A 20,565-nucleotide genomic window follows, 5' to 3' on the forward strand; every position below is an offset into this window, starting at 1 on the left:
CCCTCGCCCCTCGTACCTCGCTTTCAAATGTCATTGCGCGGTCTTTAACGCGGGCGTAACATGCAAACTTTGTGCAATGACAGCTACCGCGAATCTCTCTCTCTCTTCCCCTTCCCTTCTTCGAGCCAACAATTATACCGCCGATCGTCTTTTAATCCTCCGCCCGACGCCACGCGATTTTAAACTTACAAGCCTCATTGTATTTATTTACGACTGTTGTCGAGAGTTTTAGAATTTAAAGTTTCGTTTATTTATTTCGCTTTCTACACCCGCTCTTTCTTCCCTCGCTCCTCCGAGTTTCGTTAATCGTTTCCATCCACTCCACTCGATTTAGAAGTTGGCCGAACTCGAGCCAACTTATCTCTCGAGTTATTGGATATTGGATAATGTAGCGATTTTTTTAAAGGTATTTTTAAATTAATAATTTTTAACGCAAGTTTTAAAAATGTGAAATTAATTTTACATTCATAGGAGGAGGAGAACGAGTCGAGCTTTGTAATGCGAATCTCTTTGAATTTTTTTTTTCCCTTTTTTGTCTGTTTTAATAATGAAAATTATACGAGGGATTGTATCGTAACGGGAATTTAAAAGAGCGGAGATTATAGCGAAATCGAGATTTTGAAATAGAAATATTTGAGCAAAAAGGTTCGAGGTGATAAATAATATTTTTTTTTTTTTTGTTTTACAGCGATTGATCTTTTCCCCGTGTGATTTTTGAAAATAATTCGCCGAAGGGGGATTCGCCGCTTTGATACATTCGGGCCGGAAACGAACGTTGCACGTTGATGGGATAAATGAATGTTCCGGTTCAGATATTTTTCGCCCGAGTGTAAAAAACATGCGGATGATACGCGGATTTTCAATTATATTTGGATTTTAATTGCGTTCTCAATTAAAATCTCGGTAATTCGAAAAGCGTCAAATTGGAAGCACGCTTTGTTAATATAAAATATTTGCTCGTTTATCTACACGAGAATCGTATATTTTATACGATTTATCGTGTAATTTGATATTTTTTATCATTATCATCCTTATGCTCGTACTATAGCGTATAGTTAAAGTAGACAAGAGAAAATACAAGGAACGAAACGTCGTGTGTATTTCGCGAAAATCTTTTTAATAAAAGATCGGAATAATAAAATTCGGAATAATAAAATAGCTACATTATTTCCTAAATTGCGTTTACATTACGGTTGTACTACACACTGGAATATGGCTGTAATATTTCGCAACTGTTTTGAGCGGCTAATTGATTTTGGGCGCAACACGCTAGTCGGTAGAAGAGCCATAAAGCAAGTCATAAATTCGAGCAGGCGTCAAATTATAACGCGGCTCAAGTACCGGTTCCTCTCGAGACAAGGACTAGCAGAACTATATATATATATATATTGCATTCAACTTCCTTGTTAAAGCGTATAACGATACAGCAGGAATGATGGAGCAGAGTCGTATGTGTTCTTACGTTCAACGTATTCAAAAATAGGTGTAACATATTCGATATCTGAATAATAATAATAATATTTTCTTTTTATCGAACGAGCTTCGAGTTTCGATTAATTCAATTATCAATTATTGCGCAACAATAAATTCTATTTTCTTACTAATCTCCTGAAACGAATCTATCTAACCTCATCCATATCATTATTAATTTTTAATTTTTAAATTAGTAAGTAAATTTTTCACACTGGATTTAATTATAAAAGGAATAAATACAATTATTAATTTTAATTACATTCGATAATTATAAAAATCAAAAAACTTTTTAAACTCCATTCCGACAAGTTCAGAGACAGTTTCCTCGCTTAAGTTCTCTAACATGGATCTCTAACAGCGCCGCTCCGCTAAACTTCCGTCATATCAAATCCATTTCCAAACAGTTCTCTTAATAATTACATTCTCCGTTACGAGAAAATGCAATTAGAGACAACGCGCTCACAATTCTCGTCGATTTCCTAACCAAACACTCTCCCCGACCAACAATCTCGATACGATACTTCCACGAACGTACACCGTGTACACCTTTTACCGACCTATCTCAATTAATCTTCGAAGCAACGAGCCTCGTATCCGACACGACGTAAGAAAAGTCGTAGGAACTATGTTTCGAATAAATTTCTCTGGCAGCAAGTTTCAAATACGAGCAACTTTGTACGCGAAAGATGTTCCCCTCTCTCTGTCTCTCTCGTTGGTCGACGAAATAATGGAAATAACTAGGCTACAACTTGGCAGAGATGGCGCTGACTGACGAGCCAGGGTTGCCAACCTATTCGATTGAAATCGAGAGCGAAATTATTCGCAATCGACGTACGAAATATTTGAAAATATCTCGCTTACATTTGTCGCGTGGATTTAGGTCAAAAAAACTTGCGAATAATATCCACCAAGTAGAAAAATGTTTTTGTAAAAGTAGAACGATATGTCGGGTTTAATTCGACGGGATTTTAAAAGTTCTCGTACAACGATTTTTCAAGAAAGAATATACATATAAAAATATATATATTTCACTCTCCAGAATATAATCTTCATTTGTCTAATTACAATAAAATTCTCTTTAAATAAATTTCTTTAAAAAATCATCTTTAAGTATCAAACGAAGAATGGAAATTTGAAATTTCATCGAGAGCTAACCTAGAAATTCCTTACATCAAACGAAACAGACGCATTCCTACGATGATCAAACCGGATGCCAATGTCGATCGCCATTGAGCGGATAAAGTTGCAACACCGTTTGCTTCCATCGAAACAATCTCTCTCTTTCTCTCCTCTCCTCTTCCCTCGATCTATAATCGCTGCATGTATTTGGTCAGGAGAAGAGGGATGTCAGTCAGGATACGAGAGGAGCGTTTCAACTTGAGACGGCTGGCGGAAAAAATTAGAATACAGTTGGGGCGTGTCCTGTAATACTTTCCAGCTGGACTACAATGAACCGATGTAACGCTGGCAAGCGATTGCTACACGGAAACAAGCGTGTATATGCCCGTTGTATGATAAATAAAGAAGAGAGAGAGAGGAACCGTTCCCTTCTTTATTTATTTGCCCTCTCTTCGACTCACCTCCGTCCACTTTGCGGAACATCGCGCGTATCGTATTCGTGCCGAGATATTCGTGCCGATCGAATGCTGCGGTTCTGCAAACGTGATCCATTCCTTCCCTCCTTCGTGGAACGTTCGAGAAAAATTTGAAAATTGATCGTCGATGTCTCTATTCCTAAGAAAGAATAATCGATGGATAATGGAATCTTTTCGAGAAGTGTTAGAGGATAGATGTTGAAATTTTAAATTAATTTTAAGAGAATTCTGAAATTTTGGATGAATGGATGATGGAATCTTTTCGAGAAGTGTTAGAGGATAGGTGTTGAAATTTTAAATTAATTTTAAATTCTGAAATTTTGGATGAATGGATGATGGAATCTTTTCGAGAGGTGTTAGAGGATAGGTGTTGAAATTTTAAATTAATTTTAAGAGAATTCTGAAATTTTGGATGTGAATGGATGATGGAATCTTTTCGAGAGGTGTTAGTAGATAGGTGTTGAAATTTTAAATTAATTTTAAGAGAATTCTGAAATTTTGGATGTGAATGGATGATGGAATCTTTTCGAGAGGTGTTAGTAGATAGGTGTTGAAAATTTAAATTAATTTTAAACGAATTCTGAAATTTTGGATGTGAATGGACGATGGAATCTTTTCGAGAGGTGTTGAAATTTTAAATTAATTTTAAGAGAATTCTGAAATTTTGGATGTGAATGGATGATGGAATTTTTTCGAGAGGTGTTAATAGATAGGTGTTGAAATTTTAAATTAATTTTAAACGAATTCTGAAATTTTGGATGAATGGATAATGGAATCTTTTCGAGAGGTGTTAGTAGATAGGTGTTGAAATTTTAAATTAATTTTAAACGAATTCTGAAATTTTGGATGAATGGATGATGGAATCTTTTCGAGAAGTATTAGTGGATAGGTATTGAAATTTTAAATTAATTTTAAGAGAATTCTGAAATTTTGGATGAATCGGATGATGGAATCTTTTCGAGAGGTATTGAAATTTTAAAGTAATTTTAAACGAATTCTGAAATTTTGGATGAATGGATGATGGAATCTTTTCGAGAAGTGTTAGTGGATAGGTGTTGAAATTTTAAATTAATTTTAAGAGAATTCTGAAATTTTGGATGTGAATGGATATTAAATGGAATCAAGTGGAATGGAATTATGCAATGGAATTAATACGGTAGATTGATATTAATAAAAGGGAAAAATTGTGGAGATATACAATTTTATTCCATCCTCGTGGGGAGTAAAAAAAATTATTTCATGGAAATTTCTTCTTCTTTTTTTCCATTTCATTTTCCACTCCGCTTTTTTAATAATCAAGAATCTCGAGATTATTAGTCTCAGAGAGTTGAGCGTCCTATCATTTTCTTACTCGCCTTGCTATTTCCGTGGCATTTAAACATTTAAACGAATTATAATTCATAAAGTTGAAGAATCTCGTTCCATTTATCGCCGGCTGTGCTGATTCTGCGGGGAAAGTATCAATTTTCCGCCGAAGCATAATTTATATCACGATACTGGACGATATTTTATTATTAATAACGAGGAGCCAATTTAAAATTGCGGATACTCGATTAATTAACCATTAATATTGATTTTCACTCGGCCAGAAGATGTAAAATTTCGAATTTATTTCCTTGGTAATATTAATGCGCAATGAATAGATAATTATCGCGTTCGAGAGATGTCCGTTTGCAAAATTTAAAAGCACATAATGTCTAATATCATCCGATCTATTTTTTTACGGAATAATTTTTCCGAAATTTCGAATGTTAAAACTCGAATTAATTTTTTTCGTAACGATTTCTATACTCTCACGTTCTTTCAAAAACTCAACGTAGAAAACCACAATCGGACTTTCCTTCTCACCAAGAAGAGATCCGCTCCGCAAATATTTGCATTGGACAGCCTGGAGATAAAATCGATTAAGCACTCTATCAGAGAAACATCCATCCACGCGGAAACTAAACTTTTGTTCTAACACTTTCAATAGGATCCTTTTCCTCCTTTCTTCTTCTTTCGTATCCTTACAAGTTTTTAACGAGATACTGGTTCCTGTAAATATCAATTTCCTCCATTTCCTTTCTCGTTTCCTCGAATTAAAATCAATTGTAACATCGAAATTATCATTTAAATTAAAATCATGCTTATCAATATTATCCGTCAAAAATATTCCTCCCATACCTCGTTTCAATCCATTCGTCCACGATGAAAGAATCAATTATGGAAATTTGTTTACAAAATTAATATAATCGAAATTCCACATTGTTGGAACAAACAATATTGTTCATCGAAAATTCACAAATCAATTACAATCAATAATCACTTTTTTTGCAATTCTATAAAAAATTTATTACATCGAATGATCACTAATCCAAAAGAAACAAACCTATCCTTAAAATTTCACACTGTTCTCTGGTGACATTTTACTTATCCTTTTATATTTTATTTATCCTTTCCGTAAAAAATTTATTACATCGAATGATTACTAATCCAAAAGAAACAACCACTTTCCTATTCTTAAAATTTCACACTGTTCTCTGCGATATTTTACTTTATTTTATTTATCCTTTCCGTGGAAAATTATCGTTGTTTAACGTAACCTCTTGGAAACGGGATCAATAATCTTCGACGGTTTTTATCTGGAATCGGGAATAATTCAAACACGCGCGTCGACGACTGCATATACTAAACACGTGCAAACGTCGAACGCGACCGTTTGCGAGAAAAATGAAGCTTTAAACCGTGCCCGTACTTTTTATTCTCGTTTATCAACGGTGAGCGCGATACGTTGCCACTGTCGTCGCTCCCTTATCGTTATTGCGATACAAACACCCCCTCGTCCCGTTTTCCATTCGATCCTGTTCACAGACGGATATCTTCCTGCTTTGTCTCTCGATGAATCAATTGCGTGGACGTAAAAGTGAAATCTTTGAATGATCCTTGTCGATCGATATCGGCGATGGAAAACCTAGAAACTAAAACTGTGATAAAATTCGAATGCATCCCTGAGAATAATCTCGTTATCGTGGATTAAAATAACGAATGTTTCGTTGAATCAGTTTCTGAGTTTAGATAAAAAATGTTATCGAAATCGAAGAGTACAGGAGCAATAAATTCTGAATCGAATGCATTCCTGAGAATAGTCTCGTCATTGTGGATTAAAATAACGAATGCTTCATTGAATGAGTTTCTAAGTTTAAATGAAGAATATTATCGAAATCGAAGAGTATAAAAATGCATGTAGGAAGAAAAGAGTCGAAAAATAATTTCTTACGCCATTACACGAGCAATAAATTCTGAATCGAATGCATCTCTTAGAGTAGTCTCGTTATTATGGATTAAAATAACGAATGCTTCAACGAATTTCTAAGTTAGATAAAAAATGTTATCGAAATCGAAGAGTACAGGAGCAATAAATTCTGAATCGAATGCATCTCTGAGAATAGTCTCGTCATTATGGATTAAAATAACGAATGCTTCATTGAATCAGTTTCTGAGTTATATGAAGAATATTATCGAAATCGAAGAGTATAAAAATGCATGTAGGAAGAAAAATAATTTCTTACGCCATTACACGAGCAATAAATTCTGAATCGAATCCCTGAGAATAGTTTCGTTATTGTGGATTAAAATACTTCATTGAACGAGCTTCTAAGTTTAGATAAAGAATGTCATCGAAATCGAAAAGTATAAAAAAGTATAAAAAAAGAGTATAAAAAAATTTCTCACGCCATTCTGAATCGTGAAAATTAAAAATTTACAAAGGAATGATTATAAATTTTAATCGATAAATATCTGAGATTTTTATAAACCGAAGAAATGAAGATCTCGAATAGAGATTTGCTTTCGTACATCCATTCTTCCAAAAAGAAAAAAGAAAAAGAAAGAAACCACTTCAAAGTGGTTTCCTTTCAAAGACGACCCTCACGACCCCACGACCCCACACAGTCAATTAATTTTGAATCGCGGAGCGCATAACCATAAAATTCGGCCGCAAGGATCCCCAAGATCCCGATCCACGGGGATCCGTATCCCCGCATTATCGCTTCGTTAGTTCGTTGAATGAATCATTAAACGGAATGGCCCGCCCCGGGGGCTACTTTCGATCGATCCGATAAACAAAGCGTTCGCACGCGTTCCTTTGTGTTCCCATTGCGGCGTGATTAAGGCCGAGGCCCTGGTGAAAAGGGCGAAGGAATTTTTCACGCCGCGAAAACGAGCGGGGTGGGGAGAGAGAGCTCGCGCCACTCCTCTCTCTCTCTCGTCTTCTCATTCTCGTCGCTGTAGGCGCGTCATCAATAACGTCCTTTCCACTCTCCTTCGAGAGGGAGAGGCTAGTAGCGATGGGCTAGATGCTTCTCGAGCCAGGTAAAGATGGTTAAAAATGGAGTCGAGTAATCGCTTAGATAAACGTTACTTCAAACGTATACCCAATTATTTGCAAATTATCATTCATCTTCTCGAATTATTGAAGCAACTTTTGCTCCTCGCAACTTCAACTATTAAATTATTGTTGATCATTTAAAAGTTTTTCAAAGTGTGCATAAGAGATTCTGCTTAATAAGAAAGAGTCACAAATACCTTTTTTCCCGTCGAATTCGAATAAGTATTCGATATAACCTCGAATGTTCCCTTTTCCTTTTCGAAAAAAACTTTGATCTAAATCTTTAGCAAAGATATAATTTGAACGATTGTTTTGAAAATAAAGGGATGTCGCTTCCATCGCTACCAAGTACTCGAAGGAGAAAGAAAGGGAAGGAAGGGAAAAAAGGGAGGGAAGGTTGGCACACAGCGTTGCAGCAAAGTTTTTTTCGAAGGAAGAGCGGGCTTGATCGCAGGCCATTATCTTCCTAAATTGCCCCGGCGCGCCAATATCCGCATAAAGGACGCGGCAAACGCACCCCTGCGTCCAATCTCTTCGTCCCTTCACACCCTTCCGTGGATGCCGTTGGAGAACCAGGTTTTCGCACCCTTCGCGTTATTATTATTATTATTATTATTAACGCTGCTCGTGACACGGCATTCACGTGGAGTGGTTGAGAGGGCTCGTTTTAGAGAGAGCCTCCTCCTTCGTCCATTCACCCTTCTTTCACGGACGCCCTCTCTTTTTTTACATTCAGAGCGCGTTGCAAGCGTTTTATTAATCCCTTAATATCGCGTAGCAGAGAGACGATTATCGAAGATTATTAAATTTGTCTGAATCGTTATCAAGATTAGTTAATTTAAATACTCGAAATGTGTTTATGTGTTCATTCAGAAATTGTAAATAGAAAAATGTTAAGTTTGTTATTGTGATTTGTTCGATCATGATTTGGTTATTAGTTAAAATTATTGTAAAATAGAATTAGTTGTATTTATCGCAACAATTTCGAGTTATTTTATGGCACGCGCTATTAGAAATTAAATCGGCAAAGCGAGGAGTTAAATGGCAAAGGTGATCCCCAATAATAATTGATAAATGTTTCGCGCACCGTGTCACCCCTTTGCCAACTCGATTGGTGAACAACTTTTCTAAGCTTTTTAGGATTTTCTCGTCTCAAATTGGATCAAATTTAACAATAATAATTATGTAATTAAATTTCGTATAAAACATTAATATTTTATTTATCAGAAGAAAGAAGCATATCTTACAATCCTTCTCGACTCCTGACAATGTGCTATGCCCATTTCGCCTTTCTCTGCCCTCAATTTTTTTTACGAATTACACGAGTAATTTTGTGATTTCGGTAACGAAAAATCGAATTAATCATTCGTGAAATTCTTACGAAAACTTTAAAAACAATATCTCTATCCCCACGACTGCCCAACTCAGACCAATTTGAGACAAAAGAAAATCTAACCATTCGATAATATATTTTAGGGATCTATTCGTGATATTTTAAAAAAAATAAAGCATAAATAAATACTGTCGATATCCAAGCGTCATTCGACCTTAATTCAAGGATTAAGAAAGGAGATAGTGGACGTCAATCGAAGAATTTAGAATTTAGAAATTGAGTAACGAAAAAGTAAAAACGATTTATCAATGGAGGATATGATTGTGAACGGAATTCGCAGTGGAACGCGTGCGATCCAATCTCAATGCAACTAGTTTTTTCCGCTTCGGTGTTCCTCGGCGGGTCACGCGCGGAAGTACGCCATTAACCTGTCGGTGACTTATGGACAGATCACACATAATAACGCGTTGATACATAGAACATAGGGGGGGAGGGGGTCGCGTGGTGGTAATAACGGCAGGGAGAGAGAGAGAGAGAGGGCCGCAAGCGTGCATTAAAATAGTCTAATCTGGCGTCGATGCACGCACGCACGGCCCCGCCACGAGGCCCGGTAATTATTGTATTCCGAGAAGGTCTCTCGCAAAGTGGATAATGACTGGTAAAACCTCATTGCCTCCTCGAACCGCCTCTTAAAACCCACCGCCTGAGAAAATCGTCTTAACGAGAGAGGAAGAGAGAGAGAGGGGGGAGATATTTTTGTCAAAAGGCTATTCGCTTATTTTCTATCGTCTCCGATTTTATTTATTTTTTTTTTATTTTTTCAAACCTGTACCATTGTTCACCACTTCATTTTACATTTCACGTCGTAAATATTAATGGTGTACGGTGATGGTGTAGAGTAGAGAATTTTATTTACATTTTGTTTTGTTATTCTCTATGTATTTTTTCTCCCGTTAAAATCGCACCATCGATTGTCCTTTTCGTATTTTGCATGGAACGAAGTTTCCATCTTTCTATTAGGAACTCATTTTACAATTCTTCAAACAATTGAATATTTAAATTCATTTTTTTGTTTCAATGATAGAATTTATGGATCAATTTTCTTTATAGCAACAGGATTTCATGGTCTACATGTATTAATTGGATCAATCTTTCTATTAATTTCTTTTTATCGAATATTAAATATTCATTTTTCTAATATATATAATATAAATTTTGAATTAGCAATTTGAAACTCGTCGCGGCCTATTTCTCGTATGCCTGGCTGATTGAAGAGATTTTTTTTTTTTTTTTTAAATAAAAAAGTGTTTATCAGGAGAAAAAGAATAGAAGCCACCAGTGGATTATTCATAAAGTTTTTCAATGAAATCTAATATCTATTTGTTAGCGAGGAAAATTAATATTTACCAAATGGATGGGAACGCGCTTTACAATATTGCATATTTCATTATAATATTTGACGAAATTAATCTATCAAATGCCAATCAAACCATTGTATCGCAAACACAATTAATATTCGGTAAATTAACAAAACCCATTTTCCATCCGTCCCAAATTTCATTCTACATTCTGCGTGAATATTTAACACCGCAAGAAATCAATTAATTTGAACCACACCGAACTATTATTGAAAATAAATAAAATCTAATATTTCATATCCTCGTCGCAATTAATATCTGCCGAATTTATATTTCATAACAAATCGATCGAAATGATTAAATCGCTTTTCTTCTCTCTGTTTACAGGTAAGAATCCGTGCAGCTCTCTCCAAAGATCGAAATCGATCGATCGATCGATGTGATCAATAGAACAATTGGGTGAGTCCAAGGATTCCCTTTTTCTCTCGTTTATTTATTATCCGATTTTATTTATTAATATTCGTAAAAAGTTGCGCGTTAATAGATGAGAAAGGGGTGGAATTCAATTCTTCTTTTGGAACGTTGCGTCAAATTCATCTGGAAATTTGTTTCTGATAGATGGTTACGCGCTGTCCAACTGTGTATTTCGTTTCCCATATTCGATTGAAATTCATGGGCCCCCTCTATATCATCCACGTGTTAGGCGCGGTAATATCTTTCTGCTTAAATGATATATATTCCCTTATGGCGATCGTGAACGTGGTTCTCACGCTTGCTTTTACTTGATTCGAATATTAACTTTGATTTAATGTCGCAACCTTCTGCGATATTGACACTTTTAATCACAAATTTGGATAAAATATTATATTTTGGGAATTATTCATGAATGATCTTTGTCTGATCAATTTTTATCACAAGATCTAAAAAATTATATTCCATTTATATCATTGAGCAAAAACATTTTACTTTTACTCTTTCTTTTTTTATTAAGACACAAAATTATTTTAACAGGGATTTCTTTATGTAACCAATGGATCAAATATATTCTTGAACATGTAATTGAAACAAGGATTTTTAATGATGAATTTGGATTGAATATTGAAAAGAAATGATCCTTTCCTGATCAATTTTTATCACAAGATCTAAAAAATTATATTCCATCAACATTATCATCGAGCAAAAAAATTTTACTGAAATACAAAATTTAATAAAAAATTCGTTCACATAACTGTATCAATGGATCAAATATATATTCTTGGACAAATAATATCTTGAAACAAAATTCTTGAGAGAAATGCCTACTTGAATTTTTATTACAAGATCTAAAAAATTATATTCCATCAACATTTGTATCATCGAGCAAAAATATTTTACTTTTACTCTTTCCTTTAAGACACAAAATTTAACAGGGATTCCTTTATGCAACTAATGGATCAAATATATTCTTGGACATCTTGAAACAAGGATTTTTAATGATAAATTTGGATTGGAACATTGAAGAGAAATGCCTGTTTGAATTTTTATCACAAGATCTAAAAAATTATATTCCATCAACATTTGTATCATCGAGCAAAAATATTTTACTAAAATACAAAATTTAATAAAGAATTTCTTCACGTAACTATATCAATAGATCAAATATATATTCTTGATAATAATATCAATAATATCTTGAAGCAAGGCTTTTTAATGATAAATTTGGATTGGAACATTGAAGAGAAATGCCTGTATGAATTTTTATCACAAAAAAAAATTATATAAAAAATTATATTCCCTCAACATTTATATCATCAAGCAAAAATATTACTTTTACTGAAAGATTTGTAACTATATCAATGGATCAAATATATATATTCTTGGACAAATAACACCTTGAAGCAATAATTTTTAATAATAAATTTGGATTGTACATTGAAATACCTAATTAAATTTTTATTACAAGATCTAAAAAATTAAATTCTCTTAACTCTAATTCTCTAAACACAAAATTTAACATCAGAATTCATACCAATTTCCTCAACTCCTTGCCCCTTTCCACAATTCACTCCCAATTTATTACCTCAGTCTATCATTTCTCGCCTCTTCATTACCTATAATAACCCGTTACGAAAGCATATTTATATATTAATCATCGACAATATCCATTCCTACTATTTTTAATTCCATCTACGCAATATTAATTACACCTTCCCTTGTCAAAATCGAGATATCATCGAGCACGAATAAATAAATAATTCCAAAATTACATTCGATGACCCATTCCACCCCTCCAACTAATCCATCGAAGTCGATCCTCGTTATCCCCCGTAGGATAGGTCAGGGTTTACGATTACTTTCCATCCATCTGTGCACGCGTCGACTGCTCGACTCCTCGTTGAAATTGCGTGATGGCGGCGCGATCCACCGGGACGACTAAAACGATAATTAAGGTAAAAAACGGGACGGTTTACCGGGTGCCGAGGCTGAACAGCGAGTTGGCTGATTACTATGGTTAGCCGGGTTATCGGTTTTCATGGGGGGAGGGAGGGGTGGAGGAACAACAGCCCCGTAAAATAACGCTCCGTTTCTTTTCCATGCTCGGTTGAAAAGATGTTTTAAGGGAACAACCTCTCGGGTCCCGGCTCTGGGTCGAAGTGAAAAACGTGAAGAGGAGGGGGAGGAGGGACCCGTTTCGAGAAACTACTTTGTTTAAGAGCCTGTACTTTTCCAAGGGTCACGCGAAACCCTTTAAACCGAGGCTTTCTCTGGAATGGAGTTTGAAATTGGTCTACAGAGTGTTTCGAGATTATCGGCTTGTTTTTGCTCGGAGTTCAAGTTTGTGGAAGAGGGGAGAAAGGGGGAATTTTTGTGGACTTTCTAAAGGTCTGTGTCGTTATAAACAAACGAATGGATCTCTTTTTACAAAAAATAAATATTGTATTTTATTGTAGTTTCGAAACACCCAAAGATTTGTATACTCGAAGAAAGAAGAATGAATATAATAAATTTTCGTTAATATTTATCAAGAAATAATATTCTGCAGGTATTATATATTATATTATATACTTTATTTTGATCTTTAAAAAGAGGGGAAATTGCGAAGAAAAGACCTCCTCGGTTTTTCGTTTAATCTTCCGACTTTTTAGAAGCCTCAAAAATAACCCTGTTGGTGGACAGCCGAGCTCTTTCAGCTCGGAAAGTTATGAAATTTCGTGCTCTTACGTGTAATCCTTGGTTAATTGTGAGCAGAAAAAGGATAGTTACGTGCACAGAACTAAGTTACAGTGCACCGAATAATTAATAGGCAAGTAGAAGTAACTTTATTGCCCCGTGTGATGTTACAACCTGACTAACGATTTATACTACTTATAACAGGATGAATATAAAATCAGACTGTTAGAATGTTAAAACGGTTACCTTCTATATGACGTGCAACAACGCGTGTTGCCATTTTCCAGTGTAATAATTTTCCGTTAATTTTGCAACCCAAATGAATCTGAAATGAGGGTAAATGAACAATGAATGGCCCAACGCTCGTTCGGATGGACTAATTATCTCGTAGGTAAAAATTATTTATTTTTTCGTTCAATCTGCATATCAAAGTGTCGTTAAATTATCACGAAAGATCCTTTTCTCTTTCAAATTAACTAAAATTCTAAATATATAAATGAATATTTACGAAACCAGTAGAAATCGAATTTTTATGCAAGTAGTATCCAAATTCCACACGAAAGTTGCACGAATTGTAGTTCCATAGGGCAAAGGACGCAGGTGTCCTCTCGACGCCATATTCGACCGATCTGAACGATGTTCAGAAGTTAGAATTTCGCGGGAAGGTATTATGTGTACGTGGAAAAGTACGAGGCAATAAACGGCAAGATAAAGAAAGTTGAAAAAAGAAAAGTGGAGAGAGCAAAGAGGGACGGTTGAATAAGAAAAGGAGGTTGGTTGAGAAGAAAGAGAAGAAAAAGAAACGAAATAGGAAAAAGTGGAGGAAGAAGGAGAGGGAAGGGAAGGAAAGGATTTCGAGTGGACTTTGGAGAAAGTGGGATAGAGATAGGGGGAAAGGAGGAAGAGGAATAGAGAGGCGAACACTTTGGCCGACAACTATCGGTGTCTCGAAAGCCTGCAGGCACTTGGGAAATATGCGCTGTGATCGGACCGTGTATTGTGTATCAGCGTAAGAATCGCACGGCAGAGATATCGAATCGATTCTCGTCGAAACAAATCACGCTCTTCCCAACGTTTCTTCCTTCGCTCCCAGGAATATCCTCCTCCTCGGAGAAAAGAATTGATTTCACTTCGGTTCTGGATCGCGATAAACGATGCAGCGAAGAATATTTTTTATCCTTGAAATAAATTTGAAAGGAAAAGGCGAACGATTGAGTTGATTACTGTGCAACATTGGATAATAATAATAATAGGTTAATAATACAAATTTTTTAATATATTATTTTTTAAATAAATTGTTTGAATTTTGGATAATTATTTAGCACAAACTTTTTTATATATATTATCTTTAACACATTTTCACTGATCGATTAATATCATAAATTATAAAAATGTTCAATTTCTTATCAATCTCGTTGTAAGAAATTCTTAATGCGATTGTTTCTTAGATGAGAGAGAGAAGAAGGAAGGAAGGATTAGATAAGTGAGCCGGATTAAGAATAAACTCTCCCCTCCCCTTCTTCCAAAAAGAAAACAAGAAGATTAGAGGCCGAGCGACGTGTAATTAGTTCTGTTCGACGAATTCCTCGATAATCCTCGTTAACACGCACGGTAACTGTTATTAATTTCCTGTTGCCTCCGGTTGACCGACACAACCAACCAGGAATCTTAAACTTTTCGCATAGAAAACAGAGCAAGTAGTCGGCTCCTCGTAAAAAGAATGGTCGCATACGTGCTCGATACGAAACGAAACTAGCCACCATTAAACCACGCGTATCCGACAGCATTTTCGCGCTCAATTTCCTGTGCTCGAACCACTTTTTTCCCCCTTCTTCCCTCCCCTCCCCGACGAAACCGACATTGCGAAAAATATGCCGGAGAAGGCCGCTCTAAAGCCTTTTCCAAGCTCTAAAAAACGGCTTTCGAGGACCTGGCTCTGCGCGATATTGATATCGTAAGCCTGGACTACTTTTTCAGCTATCAATTTACATACATGACAAAGTAAAAGAAAAAAACGGGGGAGAATAAAATTATTTTCTTCCAAAAAATTATCTCAATAAATCCAATCTTCGGTTTCAAGAATCCTAATAAATAATATGCGTATAGTTTTTTTTTTCTCTAACGTTAATAAAGTTCGAGTATATTATTATCTACTTCGAAATCAATTTCGTCACTAAAACTGGGCACTCCACTAGTTTAAAATGGCGGAGAACAGTTTTCTATTCGAATATAGGGGCGATGCTCGTTGAAGTTTCTTTTTACGCGCTGCAACCCACATCATTATTATTATTATTATTGTTATTATTATCAGAGTGATAGCAAGTTTCGAAAAGTCGTAACCCAACCCAGGGTTGGGCGGTATTTCATTCGTCATGGCGTCCGTTATATACCTTAACGATCCTATAAATGGACCAAACAGCGAGACCGCGGAAGCGGAACACTTCTAACGAGTTTCATTGAAATTCACGAGAATCGTGGCTGACCCCTACCCGACACGAACTTTCGAATGAAATTACTTTGGACGCGCGATGAATCGCGAGCAGCGCGGGCGAAAGGCACGAGAGGGAGGGGGAGGAGGAGGAGAGGCGAGGGGGCGATCCGTTATCGATTTCTCCCGCGGGAGAGAAGTCGAGAAATCCATCCGAGCGGTGAGAAATTCATCGATCATCGTCCACCGATGACAATCGGTGACAATCGGTGCCAATCGAGGCGTCTTTCTCTCTCTAAGGGTTGCAGGGAGTGCAAGAAAGTGGTGTCTGATGAAAACCAACATGGAAGGATCAGGAAACTTGGTAACAGGAAATGAATTCGAGTTGTGCGTGCAAGTAACATTTGAATATTTGTTTTTCAATAGATTATTCATCGAGATTTCTTAAGTATTTTTAGATTTTATGCAAAGTGAAAAGTTTTTCAAGAAGCTTTAAAAAGTTTTCATTGGCGAGATTTTTACGAAGTTGGAATTCCTGTAAGATTGTTTCATCCGTTAGGATTAAAACAATTTAGATATTTAATTAGGGCAATATTTTATGCTCTTAGTGTGATAAATGGGAGGGGGGGGAAGGAAGATAGAAATCGTATTCGAAAGCCGCTCCCAGATCTAAAAAGTACCTTGCTCTTCAAGTTTTATGAATGCGTATGATGATACCACATTCCACGTTTAAAACGCGGAATATAAATCCATTTCTTAGAAATGATAAATAATCAAGTATTTCTTATACCTTTATCGAAAGTATCTCGCGTATCGTATGTACCGCCAAACGCATAAATTACACAGAATATTGATAAAATACGGATATTAAAGCGTGTACATATTGCTTCTGCGTAACTTTGTTCCGCCACGTAATCTCGGAACGGAAACTCGTTATGATAACACGCGTAAAATGTGTGTTACGCGACGATAATGCGACGAGGGGAATCGCTGTTTTCTTTGAAAAATGAATTGCAATCCCGGCTATTCTTCGTAGAAATCTTTAGGTAGTCTCGTTCCCATGCGCGCAATGCACCATGTAAAATACATACAGCGTATGAAATGCTCTCCTCATCCTATCTTCCCAGTTGCACGTACGAGATTTTGATCCAGAATAACGCGCATTCCATTCTCGCTGCGTCCCAACGTTGCACGTTCTACACTTGTAGAAACATGCCTTAAAGGTACATTTTTCGCAGGCTTAGACCGCATTCTTACACGTACGATTTTCAACCGAACCGTTACCCTGTTTTCTAACTGCACGCACGTAAGAATATAATTTTGACACAGAACAAGAGTCTAAGTTTGCACGAATATGTGTACAGAAACGCGCCTTAAGGAGAACGTTACTTTCTTTTTTCTATTCAGAATTCCGTTACTCTAGAATTTACATAATATCAATCCTGAATTATAAATGAGAAATATTTCGATCATCTCCTCGTATAATACGAAGACAAAAAAAAAATCCTAACCTCGAATTCGCTTTTATGAAATGAAGCTCATCGAAATCAAAAATTATCGAATAATATTATATAACAAAATTATAATTTGCACATTTGTATTTCTTTACAACAAAAGTTTACTCACAGAAAAACACAGAAAATTCCTAACCTCAAATTCACTTTTACGAAGTCAGCGATAAAACGATACATTAGAACTTAACATTATTATTAGAAAATTGAAACCTCTCGAAATATTAGATTTCGTTCATAGGCGATAAACATTGGAATGAAAGTTTGGCTTACAGCTTATTTTTGAACCGCGTGTGCGGTTTTGGTCGAAGGTTCAACGACGCTTTCACAGCTCGACGTTCCCCCATGATATAACGCGATAATCGCATCATGCTCAACACACAATGCTGGATTAGTTGCCGATTCTGTACGCGGCGTAAGGGGGTTATTCGAAACGGTTGCACGAGCAAATTGATGCGTGATCGTCGCATTATTCCCGAGCTTGGTCCTCGGAGACAGATACGTCGCAATTTCGTGCCGTTGCAGTCGGATGCACGATGAACCTTTCCGCAGGAATTGACATTTGCTGCTTCGTTTGAAAGACGATGTTAGGCAACCGATGATATTTCATCCGTCAAAGATCTTCAATTGGACGATATACGAGGTTAATTTCGAATATCATAATCAATCTATTATACATATATATATTTTTTTATATAATAGCTACAGGAATTTGTTAAATTAGATAACAGAAATTATAAGTTAGGTTATGTTGATCTGAATCTCAAATTTTATCTTTTATAATATATATTTATGAAATATCTTTTATATCTCAAAAATACATACGTAATTCTTGACAAATCACGTAAAGTGAAGCACTTTTAATTTCAATTAATATTTCTTTTTCCAATTGTTTTCACACACGCGTCTCTTTTTATCTCGTAAAACTGAGCGTCATATCGTATTTCAATCGTCTCGAATCCTCTTCCAATTGCACCAGGGAGCCAGGCAAGCAAGAAACACGTTTCGGAACGGATGTCTTACTTACGAACACGTCGTGAAACACAAGTAATTCGCAAAGAGCAATTAGCACAATCAGTCGACTTAACGAGATTAAACAGAAGGAAACGGCGCTGTGTACGCCGAGAGACGCGAGCGACGCCTAGCGCCGAGAAACGTCGTTCGATTTGACTTGGCTCGTTGATTGGCCATGGAATGAAATTTACGAGATGTAACGCTCGAGAAGAGCATCGAGCATCGAATCACCGAGAGCGACATCTACTCGTTTCTGAACGGCAACGACGACGACAATGTAGACGATGAATCGACGATGTCAATGATCGAGAAGCGCGAGAAAGAGAGAGATGGACATCGTGTAATATATTAATGGGATGCAGCGGCAGAGTTACCCGACTAAGTGTCATTAATCTTTCGCCTAGCGCGAGTAAAGTGTCACGAGTCTGTACAGGTTAGGGCGCGCCGGCTGCATCGACCGGAAGTCGAGACAGACCGACAAAAGTAGACCCTGTATCCACTTCCTTTGGATCGAAACTTTTTGCGGATAATTAATGACGGTGCATGAAAACAACGCCGCATGCAAAGTTAAGTGCGTATTAAACGTGATGGCGCCACGAATTCCTCCGGCATGACGTTGCACAGTGAGTATATAAGCTGACTGAAGGAAACGAGCTTTTTGCGGGAATGGGAAGATTTTAAATCTTGCGACGGAGAAGAAATGGTTATGCACGTGTTGCTTGATAGCGATATCCGCGACTTAAATATATTTTGATAATTTTTCTAGAAGTATTTATTAGTAATATCGAAGAGTTTAAAATTGGAAAATTTTAAAATATTCTTATTATAGAAAATTGAAGTATTCTCGTGGAGCATAAATTACGGTAATAATTTTAATAAAATTCTTCATATTTGTACAACGATCACTACTTCGATATATCATGTACATAAAAACGGCAGTTAAATTTTTATATCTAGATCCGAATAAGCTTTAAAGATCCCCCTTGGAAAACTCTCTACAACTCGACGCATAAAATTCTCGAGGAATAGCTCCCGCAGCTGGACGTCGTCGATCGTTCGAAATTTTCACTCGTAAAATATAAACGCATCGAACATGAATAGAGAAATCGAAGTTGCCAGAAGTGACGCTATCGAGGAAAACTTACGAAACGACAAATAAGAGTGGCGTTCGTGCACACAGAGAGAGAGAGATTCGCGATAAAATTAACATCGGCCAGACGACACACACTCCATGTTATTAGGTCGATGCATTTACAATCAGATTCGATACGGTTATCTTTCATTCTTCGAGCCATTCTGATAGCTCGAATCGATACCGAGGTGAAAGTATGCCGCCATCTGTGGCTTTATCCCTCGAAACAAGTCTGCGGGTTAAATACGAGCACGATCCTGGCGAACTTTCGCCATTTCCTCGATCCTTCGAGATTTAATAAAAGCGGTTGGTCGCCCTCGCTCTGTCGCTCTATCCAGATCCCCGACTCTGTAAGCATTTTTATATCGCGATTATGTAATTTTTTTTTAGATATACGACCGGACTCGATTCACTTTACATCGAAACTTAAATAACTCGTGCTTTCAATTAAGATTTATGATCGATTTTTAGGAAAGGAAATAGCAGTATGAAACTTTCAAATTTACCATAACAAATTTTATTCATCTGTACATTAATCTCATACTTTTTGGATGTAGATTTTCAAAACTGTCCTTACTCTCGATATTGTTAATAAAAATAATCAAGTCTTTTTTTCCATATTTTTTTTTCTATTCTTGATGAATTAGATTCGATAGAATAGGAAGTTTCATCACAAATTTCATCTCGTCACAATCATTTTCCACTTATTCCAAGTCTGAAAAACTGTATATTCAAACCTAACAATTCTCGGATTTCGGTTTTAAAAAGAAACATTCGCGATCTTTATATTTCTTTGGACAAAAGATATGAAGATATGAAAAGTTAATATTAGACGCCACGCGTATTCACCAGTATAATATCGCTTTATATTTTGATACAAGGGCTCGATAAAATCGCTTATTTAATCCAAGACACTCTTCTCTCCTCTGAAAACTGTCAAATTTCATCGAAGGAAAGGGGTATTGGGATATTGTACGCAGGTGCATACCTCTTATCCCGACTTACGAACTCTGATTTATACAGCCAACTATCGTAAAAAGAAGAGGAAAATTAAGCTCGAGCTTGGAAACTTTGACTATCTAACCCGTTTCGTGTTACGGAGTATCTTGCGAAAGTTTTAGGATCGGCACGGGACCGAGAATTTTCGACGACCGAGTTTTCGAAATCACGTTTTGAGACAATAAAGTTGTTGACAGTTGTGGGAC

The 20,565-nt window shown here is 36.3% G+C and overlaps 1 protein-coding gene and 2 long non-coding RNA genes across 13 annotated transcripts in view; 1 reads left to right on the forward strand and 2 right to left on the reverse strand.

The window, feature by feature from the left end:
• The window catches only part of LOC411157 (fat-like cadherin-related tumor suppressor homolog), a 511,957-nt gene that overhangs the window by 328,376 nt on the left and 163,016 nt on the right, over positions 1-20,565 (forward strand). The gene's annotated exons all lie outside the window — the stretch shown is intronic.
• LOC102653904 overlaps positions 1-20,565 on the reverse strand; it is a 192,349-nt gene that overhangs the window by 80,161 nt on the left and 91,623 nt on the right. The gene's annotated exons all lie outside the window — the stretch shown is intronic.
• LOC102656875 lies at positions 17,266-19,012 on the reverse strand. The gene is made up of 2 exons (XR_411549.3): positions 18,040-19,012; positions 17,266-17,835 (listed from the first exon to the last, which is right to left on the reverse strand). It is a non-coding gene; the product is annotated as an uncharacterized LOC102656875 (long non-coding RNA).

Source organism: Apis mellifera, linkage group LG6 (genome assembly GCF_003254395.2).
Source record: "Apis mellifera strain DH4 linkage group LG6, Amel_HAv3.1, whole genome shotgun sequence".
NCBI lineage: Eukaryota > Metazoa > Arthropoda > Insecta > Hymenoptera > Apidae > Apis > Apis mellifera.